This window comes from Marmota marmota, unplaced genomic scaffold (genome assembly GCF_001458135.2).
Source record: "Marmota marmota marmota unplaced genomic scaffold, marMar, whole genome shotgun sequence".
Taxonomy (NCBI): Eukaryota; Metazoa; Chordata; class Mammalia; order Rodentia; family Sciuridae; genus Marmota; species Marmota marmota.
Window position 1 is genome coordinate 279835 of NW_026000130.1, and position 16180 is coordinate 296014.

The 16180-nt window shown below is 33.6% G+C and overlaps 1 protein-coding gene across 1 annotated transcript in view; it reads right to left on the reverse strand.

Annotated features, from left to right (window-relative positions):
* The window catches only part of LOC107154500 (myotubularin-related protein 3-like), a 70157-nt gene extending 65861 nt beyond the window's left edge, over positions 1-4296 (reverse strand). Inside the window, 1 exon segment of the mRNA XM_048784907.1 lies at positions 3210-4296. The gene's annotated coding sequence lies outside the window, so the exon portion shown is untranslated.
* Between the last annotated feature and the right edge of the window lie 11884 nt (positions 4297-16180).

Here is a 16180-nt window from a genome sequence, read left to right on the forward strand (position 1 = left end):
AGAGGAAAAACAAAATTCAAAACATAAAGGCTGTGTGAAATGAAAAGTGCCTACCTACTCTTTTACTAAATAAAATTTATACTCTGGAAACTATGTAGGGGGCTACTCTTATTTCTGAAAATAAGCCAATAAAAACTCAACCTTAAGTAGCCACATACCACAGTGCAGGATCTGTTTACATAGTGAACTCAAATACTCTGGGTGCTGGGGATCAAACCCTGGACCCCGAGAATGCTAGGCCAGTGTTCTATCACAGAGCTACATCCCCAGTCCTCAAGTGGGCTTTCTCAACAGTTCTCCTTAGATAATTAAATAGGCAAGAGACAGAAACTGTCAACCTAAATACCATCTTCAACTCAATACATTCCTAGAAAAAGACCCACCCTTTTAAACTAGCAATATTTATCTCATGTAAACAGAAGGATACAAGTAACTGCCATCTATACACAGGAAAAAGTTAAAAAGAAGAATTCATCAACATAAGAAAAGGAAGGCAAAATACTAAATTAAGCAAGGGCTAATAAAAAAGTTGGTAAGTGGGCTGGTGGGGTGGCTCAGTGGCAGAGCGCCTGCCTCGCACATGTGAGGCAATGGATTCGATCCTCAGCACCACATAAAAATAAACAAAAAATTAAATAAATAAAGATTCATCTATACTTTAAAAATAAATAAATAAACAAGTTGGTAAATACAAGGGATTTCTCTCTTGTGCTTTTAAATAACCACACTTAATTCAAGGAAATTCCAAAAAGCCTAGGTTCAAGCTGAAGACAAAAACCAAACTTTGACTTTAAAAACATTCTTAAACCATCATTTTGTTTAATCCATTAACCTGAAAGAAGGGAGCTTAAAAAAAAAAAAAAAAAGTCTACTAGTTAAATCATTTACGTTCATACTAAACATTTAACTACTGGTGAAAGAGCTTCAATAAGATCAATAACTTCTCAAATATTCAGCTTCAAGAGAAAATTTTTTCTACTCACATAGAGTAATCTGAGTATACTGTTCATACAGAAAAAACATAAATACTATTTAATTGTTTACAGAATTGGAATTTGTATTTCCAATAGTCATATGAACATAACTACTGGTAATATCACATGTTCCTAAGTCAACCTGAGCCTCTTCTTATGTTTCCTGAATTTTCCAACATGAAAAGTTTGTCAAAGGAGATTATATCTGAAAGCACAGAAAAGAATAAAACTCAGTTCTCTATTAAACATCATGCCTATGATTGAACATATTATATACTACTTCTGTTTTTAGTCAAGACACACACACACACACACACACACACATACTCAAATACAAAGAAATAAAAGAATCTTAAGAATTTACGCTTCTTTTCTGATGATTTACATCCAACAGTTTCCTGACTTACATTTAAGCTAAATCCTACATTCTATAGTTATTTTTTTCAATAGAAATACTCTATTACTATTTGCTTCCATGTTGTGGTAAACATGCCACTGGTGATATCTGAGATAATTTAAATGGAACATCAGCAAACCCTTTAAAAGAAAAAAAAACTATATATTTAGGCAAATGAACACTGAAAAAAATTCTACATTTTATTCAATCTGAGATGTCACTGAATTCAAAACACCATTAAATTCTTACTCCACTAAGGAAGAAAAAATTTGCCATTTCAACTCTAACCATTTTTAAGATGTATTCCCTTTGGGTATACAGATACTGCAAAAAAAAAAAAAAACATGTAACATATAGTAGTGAGAGGTTTAGATGACACTGTTCTATATGCTAACACAAATTCTTCGGATATAGAAACTGCTATAACTGTATTTCCTCAGGATGCTTTCTGTGTTCCTTCTTTTATCTACATGAGACCTATTTTTCCAGCCCATTAACTATCAAAAAATCACTCATAAGCAGGCCTGACTGGGTCACATGTGTGTCAAGTCTTCCCTCACAATTTTCTCTTGAGATTTTTAGCTACCAAAGAGCTCCCCACAGAACAATTCTCCTCTAGGCTGTCAACCTAGCACCTCCAACTACATATTTCCTAAACAGAATACATATCCTGCCTCTCTTCCCTACAAAAATTACCTTTCCCACATAGTGGAACGAGATGGACATCATTACCCTAGGTACACATATGATTGCACAAATGGTGCGTCTCTACACTGTGTACAACCAGATAATTGAAATGTTGCGCTCCATTTGTATAGGATGGATTGAAATGCATTCTGCTCTCATGTACAAATAAGTAGAATAAAAATAATAATTTTAAAAATTAACCTTTCCCACTGGGATTCAGTCATTCTAGCTCTTCCAGGCTAGAAACCATTTGACTCTACTTCCAATAAAATCTGATACCAATTTCCACTGCTTTCTTTGAAATGTTCAATTTATAATTTCCATCTCACCAATTTCTATGTCACCACTCATTACCACTTGGTCTAAACAAATTGATTCTCAAACATTGTTGAATTAAATTTAATGACAGCTTAACTACCATTACAACTGAACTTACAACGAAACTGGTTCTGATTAATTCTTCTTTTAACATCACCTAACATATCTTGTCAGTAGAAATTTCTCTAAAGAGTCCCTTCTTTAAAACATGACCTATGGCATATCCAGATTGACCATGAGGCTGCTTTAAAATTTTTTACCCATGAGCTTTTCTCAATGCTATTACTTTTGCCTGATTTATACATCCTACTTTATTCTCATGAATAAGTCCTTATAATACTTCAATTCTTGACTTGAAAACTACCATCCCTACAAAAGCTTCCCTGCAGAGTTCACTATGGAAATTCAATAGAATTCATTTTGTTTATAAGACTTACTACATATTATCATAATTATTTACATTTCTATCTGTCCCACTTAGAAAATGACCTGTCTAGAATGCAATCTAACTCAATATTTGAATCCAAGGGCATAGTGCTATTTCTTAAACATGAGGTATAGTAGATAAAAAAGAGCACAGATTCTGGCATCAAGATGGTTTGGGATGTGAATTATGGTTCCAAAATTTACTTATGTCACTTTGGGAAATTCATTGAGTTTTCTCACCTGTGAAATAGAGATAATATTATAACACAGAGTTATTACATTAATGTCTTCAAATCAATGATTAATGAATACTAATTCTATTGAAGAAGAATAACTCTTTTCATATAAAAATAAAGATTTAGGCAAATAATAGAAATTAAAATTAACAAGGGCCTCTATTAACCTACCCATTCAACAGATGTCTCAGACACTCCCACTGTCCATTTAAAGTCTCTAGGTTCTAGATTGTACCATAAATTCTTTCTTCACATAGAATAAGCTGTCAGGAAAGATTAGTTAAGTTTCCATTATTCATTATAAACTTTAAAAGTCCAAAATAATGAGATAATATGTAATTTGTTGAAGCAAAAATTTTAGTCATAGGTATCCAAGGCCAAATAAGATATCACTTAACCAAGTAAGCCAAGCAACATTAACCACTATTCTCTACACATTCTCAATTAACTCTCAGGGTATTGTAGTATTCTTATAATATTTGCCACAATCCACAACAAGATCTCCCCCAATAAAGGACCTTCCCTTTCAGCAACAAGGTCTTCCTCAAATAAGGATCTTACTCTTCTCTAGGACATTCTATGTTCATTCCAAATTCCTTGCCATTGTTTATGCTATTTCCTATATACCCAGACTGCCTTTTCTCTACCAACCAGAATTTCATACCTCTTCTAGTATCCCAAGCCACTAAACTTTTACTGTAATTTTGCAGGTACATATGACTTAGCATTCTTATCTTTATTCTCCCTCATTCTTTTTCCCTCCCCACCTCCAACCCAAACTACTACAAGCTCCCTCAAGAGGTATGCAAGATGATTAATTAATGAAATAATATTTAGCCTTCTTTAAGAGTTCTAGGATAGATATTCAAAATTCCTCTCATACACAATTAAAAATACCTATAAACCAGGCATGGTGGCTCATACTTGTAATCCCGGCAACTCAGGAGGTTGAGAGGAGGATCAAAATTCAAGACCAACTTAGTGAGGCCCTAAGCAACTTAGGGAGACCCTGTCTCAAAGTAATAAAAAAAAAAAAAATTTAAAAGGGTTGGGAAGGCTCAATGGTAGAGTACACCTGGGTTCAATTTCTTGTTTGAAAAAAAAAAAAAACTAGAGATATAGGTGCTGGGAGAAGTAGGACACAATTATAATTCTAGGGGGCAATTTAGCAAGACCCTGACTCAAAATAAAAAATTTTAAAAGATTTTTTTTAAAGACTGGGGAGGTAGTCCATTGCTAGTAAAACATCCCTGGGTTCAATTCCCCAGTACTATTTTAAAAAATAAAAATAAGGGGCTGGGATTGTGGCTCAGCGGTAGAGCACTTGCCTAGCATGTGCAAGGCCCCTGGGTTCGATCCTTAGCATCACATAAAAATAAATAAATAAATAAAATAAAGATATTGTGTCCAACTACAACCAAAAAATAAAATATTTTAAAAAATAAAAATAAGAAGCAGCTACAGGTGAAAATTATCATCATAATCCATAGAACTGGAGAGCTTTCTTTCTTTGAATATATTTTTAGTTGTAGATGAACAATACCTTTATGACTTTTATTTACTTTTAAGTGGTGCTGAGGATAGAACCCAGTTGCCTCATGTGTGAAGCAAGCACTTCACTACTGAGCCACAACCTCAGTCTCAGAAATGGAGTGCTTTCTACTTTTCATGTTCTCGCATTAAGCCAATAGATAATATATGATCATAATTAAAAATAAACTATCATTTCTCTAATATGCCTAAAGATTTTAAGAAATGGAAACCAGGCTGAAATGTTAGTCCTCATCTTTTTTTCAGTAGTGGCTTAAAAAAAAAAAAAAAAACTGTCCTAACTAGTATTAATAAAATACCATTTTTATAAGGATGGCCTTTGTAAAGATAAAAATACTTTTTTAAAACAAAGATATAGAATATGAAAGTTACTAAAGTAACAGCAAGATGGTGGTCTTATTCCTCTCTAAACTCTATGAAGCCACCATATAAAATTAGAAGGCCTTACAATCTTGCTCTGATTAGACCATTCCTTTTTATGTTCCACTCTTTGGGCAACAAATTTGCTTCAGCTCAAAAAATGACTTCCGCTGGGCATGCTGGTGCACACTTGTAATCCCAGTGGTTCAGGAGACTGAGGGAGGAGGATCAGCCTCAGCAAGGTAGTGAGGACCTGAGCAACTTCGCAAGACTGTCCCAAAATAAAAAATAAAAAGGGCTAAGGATGTGACTCAGTGGTTAAGTCCCCCTGGGTTCAATCCCTGATACCCTACCACCACCATCCTTTCTCAATCTTCCTTGAATTGACAAAGGACTATAGTTTCTTTCAACTTAAGACAACTTTTCAATCTTATGTATTTATTTAATGCTTTCTGGTAACTGGCAGAGAACCTGAAAGGTACTATATCCACATGAATAACTGACTCCACAGCATCAGAAAGCATAGTAATCCATGATATGCTAGCCCCCACAAAAAATAATTTATATCTACTAAGTTTTTTTAAATATAAAAAATACACTTTTATAAGAACAGAGACAAAAACACTCCCAATCAAGCAACACACAAGCTTAATTTCACATTAACAATCCGAGTGTAACCAGCTATAAAACTCGTATTATTGGCAGTTACCTTTTATTAAGCACTTCCCAATGTCAAGCACTCTTGAAAGGCTTCTCTCTCTCTCTCTCTCTCTCTCTCACACACACACACACACACACACACCCATACATATATTATAATATGTATTATATTCCCATATTTAACCCCACAATAATCCTATAGGGTAGTGTTCCTTATTTACTATTTTCAGCTGAAAAAAATATACAGAAGGAAGTAAGTTTCCTGCCCACATCAGCTAAGTAGAAAAACAAGAACTCAAACACAGGCATTCTGGTTCCATAATTTATATTGTAAACTCATTCTATTCCATACCACTCTCATTAAGTAAGTTCACTGTTTTGGCTAACCTTGACATTAAGTAATACTGCTCACAGAGAAAAGCAAATAGGAAGCCCTTAAATATTGACTATAAATTTCTTATACACACACACACACACACACACACGCATATATATATATAATATATATAGTGTACATACATTATATATATGTATATGGTAGTTGGATACAATACCTTTATTTTATTTATCCATTTTTATGTGTTGCTGAGGATCAAACCTAGCACTTTGCACATGCTAGGCGAGCGCTCTACCACTAAGCTTCAACCCCAGACCCTACATGTCCTACTTTTATTTATACAGATTCATTCTCCCACAAAACAAGATTTTCATCAATAATTTACTATCATCCAAAGTATACTATTTACTATCTATCTTCCTAAAATCCTATACTCTTTACAATCCCTTCTCATTTGTCAGATAATTCTGAACTAATTCCAAGAGCTGACTAATTATCTGTGAACATAATGAATATAGTCCCTATTTTATCATCTATATCACTGATAAGAGGATTAAATAATAGAGAGTCAAAATGTAATCCTTTTATAAAACTAACCCATATCTTTCTCCCACCCATCTGAAAAAAAAAAAAAAAACAGTAACAATGAAAGTCACATACTGTTATGTTTGGACTATTTAGCAATAAGGTATATTTTCATCCTTATGGATGAGCATGCTGCTATCAATAATTAAAACCTTTCCTAAAGTAAAAACATATCCATTGCTTGTCTCTGTTGCACAGATATGTTCCCATTATAAGATATGAGGTCAAACAAATTGTATTTCAAAGTTATATGGTTTATTATTTCACCTTTAAGGTCCTAAAAAATTTATCATTTAACCAGATATCTTTTTCCAAAAACTTTATTAAGAAATAACTGACAAACTGCACATATTTAGAGTGTACATATTTCCATGTTTAAACTGTGGTAAAACATGTCTAATATTTACAATTTTAAACTATACACTTAAAAATGGTTAAAAGTTTTAAGTACATTCACACCACTGTGTAACCACTGCCCCTATCCTATTTCCAGAACTTTTTCATCATCCCAAAGTGCAACTCTACACCCATTAAATTATAACTTCACATTATTTCTTCCTCAGTTCCTGGTAACCACCATTCTACTTTGTTTCTATGAATTAGTCTATTCTAAGCTTGTCAAATAAGTGAACTAATGGTATTTGTTCCTTTACATCTTTAGCTTTCAGCATTATTTTCAAGGTTCCTCTATATGTAGCATGTATCCGCATTACATTCTTTTTTCAGACTGAGTATTATTCCATCCCAACAAAATATACCACATTTTGTTGGTTAATTCACCTGCTGATGGACATTTAGGTTCTACCTTTTGGTTACTTTGAATAATCCTATGAACAATGGTGTCCAAAAATCTGTTTGAGTTACTGATTTCCCTTCTTATGTTACCCATACCAAGAAGTGGAATTGCTGAATAATTATTTTACCTATATTTTAACTATGTTGTTTTCTATTGTTGAACTGTAGTTCTTTATGTAGAACAGATATTAATTTCTTGTTAGATACATTAAAAACATAATTTGCAAATATTTCCTCTTTTGATTTGCCTTTTCACTCTATTAAGTACCTGGTGATGCACACAAGTTTCTAATTTTGATGAAGTTCAATTATTTTTTTCTTTTGTTGACTGTTTCTGGTGTTATATCCAAGAAATCATTGCCAAGTGCAATGTCATGGCAATTTTCCCCTATTTTATCCTAAGAATTTTATAGTTTTAGCTCTTGTATTTAGGTATTTGATTCTAATTACCCAGCTACCTTTAAAAGCCCACATACCATGCTTTCAAACAGGTGAGACTTACTAGAATTTGTTATAGAAAGAGACAGGAAGGTATGTATACAAAGATGTTAAATTTTGTTCTATTTATGATTTTTAAATGGAAAAAGGTAAATCTCTATATTAAGACAATGGAATATTATACCCTTCCAAACAAAGGAGTGGGAAATGACCCAGGTTAACCAAATCATAACCTATTCCCTTGACCATATCACCCAGAAGGGAACCAATCAGAATCCTTCTCTTCTAGAACTATGGTTCCCCAGTTGTGCACTAAGGCACACTGGGATACTACAGTAATTTCACAGGGACATTACAGGACTGCATTAATTTTTTAGGGAAAGAGCAATAATTGACATCTACTGGATGATACAAACTACATCTGAGGTAATTCACAGTTTCAAAATTAGCTCACAAAACATTCTTTTCAATAATATCATTTCCTTGAGAAGCTGGGTTTTTAGTAGCTGATCTGATAAAAAGCAAGTACCCCGTAAAATCAATGTGGAACAAGAGACTGAAGTACTATTGTCCAATATGATTCCAAGGATATAGAATTTGTACAATATCCAACAGGCACACCAATGAAAAATTTTTGTTTCAAATTATGTGTATTAATTTTTCAAATAGCTGTTATTAGAATATGAATATTTAAGTTGTTTAGGCCTCACTACTTAATAAAAGGAACTACTAGTTATTTCTTTGGTTTAGTGATGCCACTGAAACAATTAGACACTAGGAGGAAGAAGAGAATTTGAACTGTACATCACAAACCAGGAGAAGCCTGAAAGAATGGCACCAATGCCCTGAGAGATGCAAACCTATCATATTTGAGACACTACACCTCCACTTCTAGTCCTCAAGAATCCCAAGCTGCCTGTTTCAGTTCTTCTTTCAATTATGTAAGATGTTTCAGTATGGTGCCAATAAATCCATCATTTCCCCTTTGGTTTATATGTTGAAGCTCTTGAGTTTGTCATCAATAACAAAGTCCTGAAAAACAAACCATATCTGAATCAAATGTATCGGGTTTTATAAAAACAACCAGAGACAGGATTAGAAAATTACTGTAATTCCAATACAAATCTTTGTTTACTATTTTCTGTATCAACTAAACACAGGATACTTTTCCTATCTGAATGCATCACAAATTTTAGTTTTTAAAGTTATAGAATTTTTGACAAAAATACTCATTTGAATAAATTTTTATAACCACGGTAATGTAAGTTATAAATTATTTTCTCCTTACACTAACATTAGAAATCAGGATTGGGGGGTAGGACAGTGGTAAGAGTGCTCACCTAGCATGTTCAAGGGTTCAATACCTGGGTTTGATACCCAGCACAGAAACACAGAAAAATAAATGAAAAGAAGAAAATTAGGCAATATTCTAAATGATCCAGAATTCTAATCTACTCAAAAATTATAGCTTCAAAGAACAAAAACAAATGAAACATTCTATGATACAAATATTAAAAGAAGTCATATATTTTCTTAACATTTAAACAACTCATTTCCAGAAATAAATTTATGTGAATACTGTATTGACTTTATGGAGAAATCTGCTATCATTATAATTCACACACAGTGACTTCAGCAATGAGCATACTTTATATATAGTCCATTCATTTTAACTGATGATCATTCATTCATTTTAACTGATGATCACTCATTGTAAATTATGACTGAAATAAAACTGTATTTAACAAGTACAAGTAAACATGTCTAAAAATGAGAAAACTAAATCAGAAATCTACCAACTAAAAATACAATTACAACTAATCTAAGAGTTTGTACAGATTTACTAACAATACAGTTTTATTAGGATGAAAAGTAACTTCTTAGCTAGCTAATATGTCACAAATCTACTCTTCTGGTATTCCACCTGGTCACACTAGCTTAAAAAAAAAAATCCTAACAATTAACTTACTCTTTATGTCCATCTTGAAGAACACAATCTACCATTTTGCTTCCCTACAGTATCCATATTCATTTTTATCCTGTGTGTTCATATTCCTTGTTCAAAAAAAGTTGAAATTTCTCTAACTGATCTGAGACACTTTGTATGTATTCAGGTATTTGGCACTCCTCTGTAACATCAAGTGTAAATGTTTTACCCCCATAACTTATATTTGACTGTATTTATATTCCCCCTAGACAAATGCTTATGTTTATGGAGCACTGTTTATAATTAATTGCCTACTTATATTATTTAAATAGTTAAAATTTAAACATTTTAAAAAACCTTCCCTAAGAGTAACTGTAATCTTATATGAGACTGACTAAAATTTCTAGGGTGAAATATACAGGTCAGTGTTTTAAAGTTAAATAGACATCTCTGAAGACTATCATTAATACGTATTTAAACCTCCCCAAGAAGGAAACTGGGTTATTCAACCTATTGGGTTGTAAAAGTTCCTACAGGTCTAAAGATGAAGAAAGAAAGAGAAACAAACATTAGACATTTACTTGAGAGAAAAAAATAGATGGAGAACAGAATTCAGTAATCTGGATTATGTTTGAGGTAAAGCAACTGGGGTTTGTAAACAGTCCATTAGTGTCTTTATCTGTCAGGCAAGAAGAAAAGGGGGGAAATTAGAGTAGGAAGTGAAGAAAGAAGGGAAAATCCAGCTCCCAGGGGGAAAAAAAATAGAATAAACTGATCTTTTTATCATGTTATCTATGCACAAATTTAGGTTAATCATTTCTCCCTCCCCAATGCAAACTATGAGTTTCCTAGTTATCCAATAAACCTCTGCTTTTAATCTTCTCCATGCATTTAAATCAGTTCATACTGAACTACTTTTATAAACGTTGTAACCCTAATGCTTTGACAACCTATTTTCTAAATTATTCCTATGCTATCCAATAAGCAGATATAAGGGCCCCTCCTAGTTTCTTTAAAATTCTACTTTCAGAGTCTGGGGTTGTGGCTCAGCAGTAGAGTGCTCACCTAGCATGTGCGAGGCCCTGGGTTTGATCCTCAGAACCACATCAAAATAAATAAACAAAAATAAAGTATTGTGTCCAACTACAACTAAAAAGTAAATATTTTTTAAAAATTCTAATTTCATTTTGAGATTTCATGTAACCTGAACAGAAAAATAATTTGTCAAACATTATTATAAAATATTTTGGGTTACCACTGGAGTGAAATGGCAATTTTCAGTAGATTCATTCCATTTTCATTCCAGCACTGCTGCATGTTTCTCCTGCTTCCATTCTTTACCTAGTGCTTCTCAACCGAGTAATAGAAGGATCAAGCCGCTTTTCAATTCACTATAAAACTAATATTATATAAGTTGAAATATCTTTGATCTCAGGATGAAGTCAAAAAATACACTTGGTCAATATTTCACAGACTACCTAAACAATACACTTCGACCTCTAACATATCCATTTACACAACCCTGACACCAGTGTATCTTATAACTGGAGGTAACTCTCTTAAACTCTACCCAAGTAGTTAAAAGCTCATTTTTTCACTGAAATTCATACACACAAATCTCATTACAGAATTCCAAGCAGAAAGCCAAAATATTGGTTATAACGCTTCCAACAAAACCAAAGTACAGGCTAAATATCCCATACCCGAAATGCTTAGGAGCAAACATGTTTCAGATCCTGGAGTTTTTCCGAAATTGGAATATTTACATAGGCTTTACTATTTGAACATCCCTAATCTGAAAATTAAAAATCTGAAATACTCTCCTATCTGAAATGCCAGCAAAGTGTCAAACTTCAGAGCATTTTGGTTTCAGATTTGAGATTCTCAGTCTAAATCAAATCGGCACTCCTGTGGAGGACAAGATGCTGAATTTTAAAAATCAAATATATTTTAGAATACATATTTTAATATACATTAAAAATATATATTTTCTTAAAAACAAAGATCTGCTGGGCATAGAGGCACATGCCTGTAATCCCAGCAGCTCAGGAGGCTGAGGCAGCAAGTTCACAAGTTCAAAACCAGCCTCAGTAACTTAGTGAGGCCCTAAGCAACTTAGCAAGACCCTGCGTCTCAAAATAAAAAATAAAAAAGGGCTGGAGACCTGGCTCAGCGGCTAAGCACCCCTGAGTTTAATCCCCAGTACACCAAAAAAAGAAGAAAAAAAAAATTCTATGAGACAGTAAGCTCTTACAAAAAAATCAAATTCTTGATATATGGAAGGAGAAAACCCTACTCAGGCAAGTTCATCACAAGGTAACACTAAAATCTTCCCAGATTTTCAAAAATTTAAAATATTGAAGATAGCAAGTGTTTATGATGATGTGAACCAAGAAGAATTCTTTTTTAAAATATTTTAAATATTTATTTTTTAGTTGTACACAATACCTTTATTTTGTTTATTTATTTTTATGTGGTGCTGAAGATTGAACCCAGGGCCTCATGCATGCAGGGTGGGCACTCTACCCCTGAGCCACAACCCCAGTCCAAGAAGAATTCTTATATACTGCCATTGGAAATGTGAATTAACAAAACACTTTGGGAACCAACAAAACGTGAAAGTTAAAGATGGATAAATACTGCAGTCTCGGACTGGGGTTGTAGCTCAGTGTTAGAGCACGAGCCTAGCACATGCAAGTCCCTGGGTTCAATCCTCAGCACCGCATAAAAATAAATAAATAAAAGTACTGTGCCTAACTACAAGTAAAAAAATTAATATTTTTTTTTAAAAAAAGAGAAATACTGCAGTCTGGCAACTCTGTTCCTCAATAATACACTGAGAATTTACATGAATATTTATAGCAGCAAACCTAGAAACATCCCAAATGTCCCAACAACAATAACATTAACAATGTGTACTATACGTTGTATCTCAATGGTAGAGCACTTGCCTAGCATGTGTGAGGCACTGGGTTCAATTCTCAGCACTGCAAATAAATAAATAAGAAATATTGACAGCTAATATTTAAAAAAAAAAAAAAACTAGAGCAATATGCAACAACCCATAGACACATGAAAAAGAAAAATATATACAGTATGTTTTTGTTCAAAAACAAGAAAAACTCCTCTTTGTTAGGGATGTACACAAGGGTAACAATACAAATAAAAGCTAATGATTAAAAAAAAACACTAAGGACAATAGTAACTACTAAAAGAGTAAGAGAGATGATTTACAAAGAACAGAGATGGGTTAGTCTTCTTCTGATTGCTTGGCAGTGACATAAGTATTCACTTCAGAATCGTGCACTACACTGTACATCTGCATTTCATGCATTTTATGTTACACTTCACTATAAAAAGTGTTCTAAAAAAGACAACTTGGGAAAAGAAATAAATGCATGGGAATGATAACGAGTTTGTGATGGCATAAGTTTTGGAGCAAGGGAAAGATATTTAAAGGCTTCAACCAATTCTAGAAGAAGAACAGGGTTTAATTGGTTGGAAGAGGAAAAAAAGCAAATTGACTTTCAAGGCAACAAAGCAAAGCAGTTCCCAAAACTTTAATATGCCACAGAAGTAAGAAATGGTGCCTCATTTCCAAAAGTCATATTGCCAGAAGCCATAGATTTCCTAAGGATAATAGGATTCTTTTGTAAGAACATAAATACTATCCTCCTCCAACTCAGTTCAATATCTCCCAATGCATTCTGTATCTCCTTATGGGTTATAAAGAAAAGACAGCAAACTCAAGATTTTTTGTCCCACAGTGATCAGAAACATGACTTCAAGTGAGGATACATGGTGTAGAATAACGGTGTAGAATAAAACATCACAAAATTAACATACAAGTCAGAAAAAAAATTTTTTTTACCTGAAACAACAAGTTCTCATGGTAAACAGGATACATATATGAAGATAAATACATTAATGCCTGCCTTCTCTGACAAGCTCATCTTGCTGAACACACTTCTCTCCAAGACGTCAGGCAAAATTCCTTAGAAGAGCTGAAACCATTACTAACTTTTACATTTATAGGTACTAAAAACAGTGGCAAAGGTAAACAAGAAAAACACACTTATGGGCTGGGGCTGTAGCTCAGTGATAGAACATCCGTCTCACATGTGTGAGGCACTGCGTTTGATCCTCAGCACCACATTAAAAAAATGAGTAAATAAAGATATTGTGTCCATCTACAACTAAAAATATAAATATATTCTTAAAAAGAAAAGAAAAACACACTTATCTTTGGGCTCACAAATGAATAAAATCGTATTCTCCTTAGATATAACTAGAAGTACATGTATGATTACCAATCAGAGACTGATTTCAGAGAGGCCTTAGACCTACTGAAGCATCGATCCAGCAGAGAATGATGCCAAATTAAGAAGTATCAACTAAAAAACAAGCTTTTGAGAATGTATACCATCATTCAATGACTTTAAATCCTTTATATATACTTATGAAATACATTTTGATGTCTACTTGAGATCAAGAATTATATGTAGTAATATGATTCACCTACTTTATATTCTACGGACTAGCTTTTTATTTAAAAAAAATTAAACGTTATTTGAAAGAAAAAAGTAAACAAGCACAAAAAGGAGAGAACAAAGAGCTCCTGAGCCTCAGAACTATGATCAAAGACAGTGGATGTCTTGGTACTCAGCAGGCATTCAACTGATACTCACAGCCATTTAATGTGCCAGGAGCTGGGGATATTGTTCAGTAGTATAGTGATTGCCTAGTCTGCAGATGGCCCTAGGTTCAAACACAAAAAAAAAAAAGGTTAAAAAAAAAAAAAAAGGGCTGGGGATGTGGCTCAAGAGGTAACGCGCTCACCTGGCATGCGCGGGGCGCTAGGTTCGATCCTCAGCACCACATAAAAATAAAATAAAGATGTTGTGTCCACTGAAAACTAAAAAATAAATATTAAAAAATTCTCTCTCTCTTATCTATCTTTTTAAAAAAAAAGTCAACATCCTCCAAAGAAATATGATTCAGCACTGCTAAGGATCTTAAAATTGCAAATCCAATTGAGATACAAGATAAAGCTAAAACATTAGTAGAAATGATTACCAAGATGATATAGAAAAAAGAAATAACAAAAGCTTAATCTAATATCAAAACTTAAACAACAACAACAACAAAAAAAAACCTCAACTCAAAATGGATCAAAGACCATAGAATTTAGACCTGGGACTATACAAGTCCTAGGAAAGAAACATAGCATCAACACTCTAAAGCTCAGGAAATAATGCCATGAGTTAATAAGTGTGACAGCATCAAATTAACAAGCTTCTGTACAGCAAAGGAAACAATAAGGAATGTGAAGAGAACCTACAGAATAGGAGAGAAACCTTTGCTAGCTACAATGACAAAGGATTAATATCTAAAATATAGAGACAGCTCAAAAAACTTTACATCAAAAAAAATAAATAACCTACTTAATAGGCAAATGAATTAAACATACTTTTCTAAAGAAATACAAATGGCCAACAAATATGTTGAAAAAATGTTCAACATCATTAGCAATTAGAGAAATGAAAATCTAAAACTACATTGAAATTTCATCTCATACCAGTCAGGATGGCAGTCATCAAGAATAAAATAATAAATACTAGAGAGACTGGAGAAAAAAAGAACACTTTTACACCATTGGTAGGACTGTAGATTAGTAAAACCACTATGGAAATCAATGTGGAGATTCCTCAAAAGACTAGGCATGGAACCAACATATGCCCAGCTAAACCACTTTTCAGTATTTATCATGAAGAATTAAAGTCATCTTACTACAGTGATACATGCATACCCGTGTTTACAGCAGCACAATTCATAATACCCAAACTATGGAATCAGACTAGGTATGCATAAACAGAAGAATGAATAAAGAAAATGTGGTATATGTACACAATGGAGCTTTATTTGGCCATAAAGAAAAATGAAAATGTCACTTGCAGGGAAATGGATGGGACTAGAGACTATAATGTTAAGTGAAGTTAAACTCAGAAGGTCAAGTCTTATGTTTTCTCTTATATGCAGAAGCTACAGAGGGAAAAGGGAAACAAAGATGGAATAAATCTCATAAAAATCAAAAGAGAGATGGGTAGACAAAAGGGACCGATGGGTAAGAGGTGGGGAGGGAAGGAGAGCAGAAGTGCTGGGAAATGATATTGGCCAAATTATATTGTTATATTGTGTGCCTGCACAAATATGTAACAATAAATCCCCTCATCTACAACAACAAGGCGCCAATAAAAAATGTAGTGAAGCCGGGCAAGGTGGCACACACCTGTACTCCCAGCAGCTCAAGAGGCTGAGGAAGGAGGATCTTGAGTTCAAAGCCAGCCTCAGCAACTTAGCGAGGCCCTGAGCAACTCGGTGAGACCCTGTCTCTAGTAAAATATTTAAAAAGGGGTGCTGGGGATGTGGCTCAAGGTTAAGCACCTCTGAGTTCCATCCCTAGTACCAAAAGAGTGGGGGGGGGGGGGA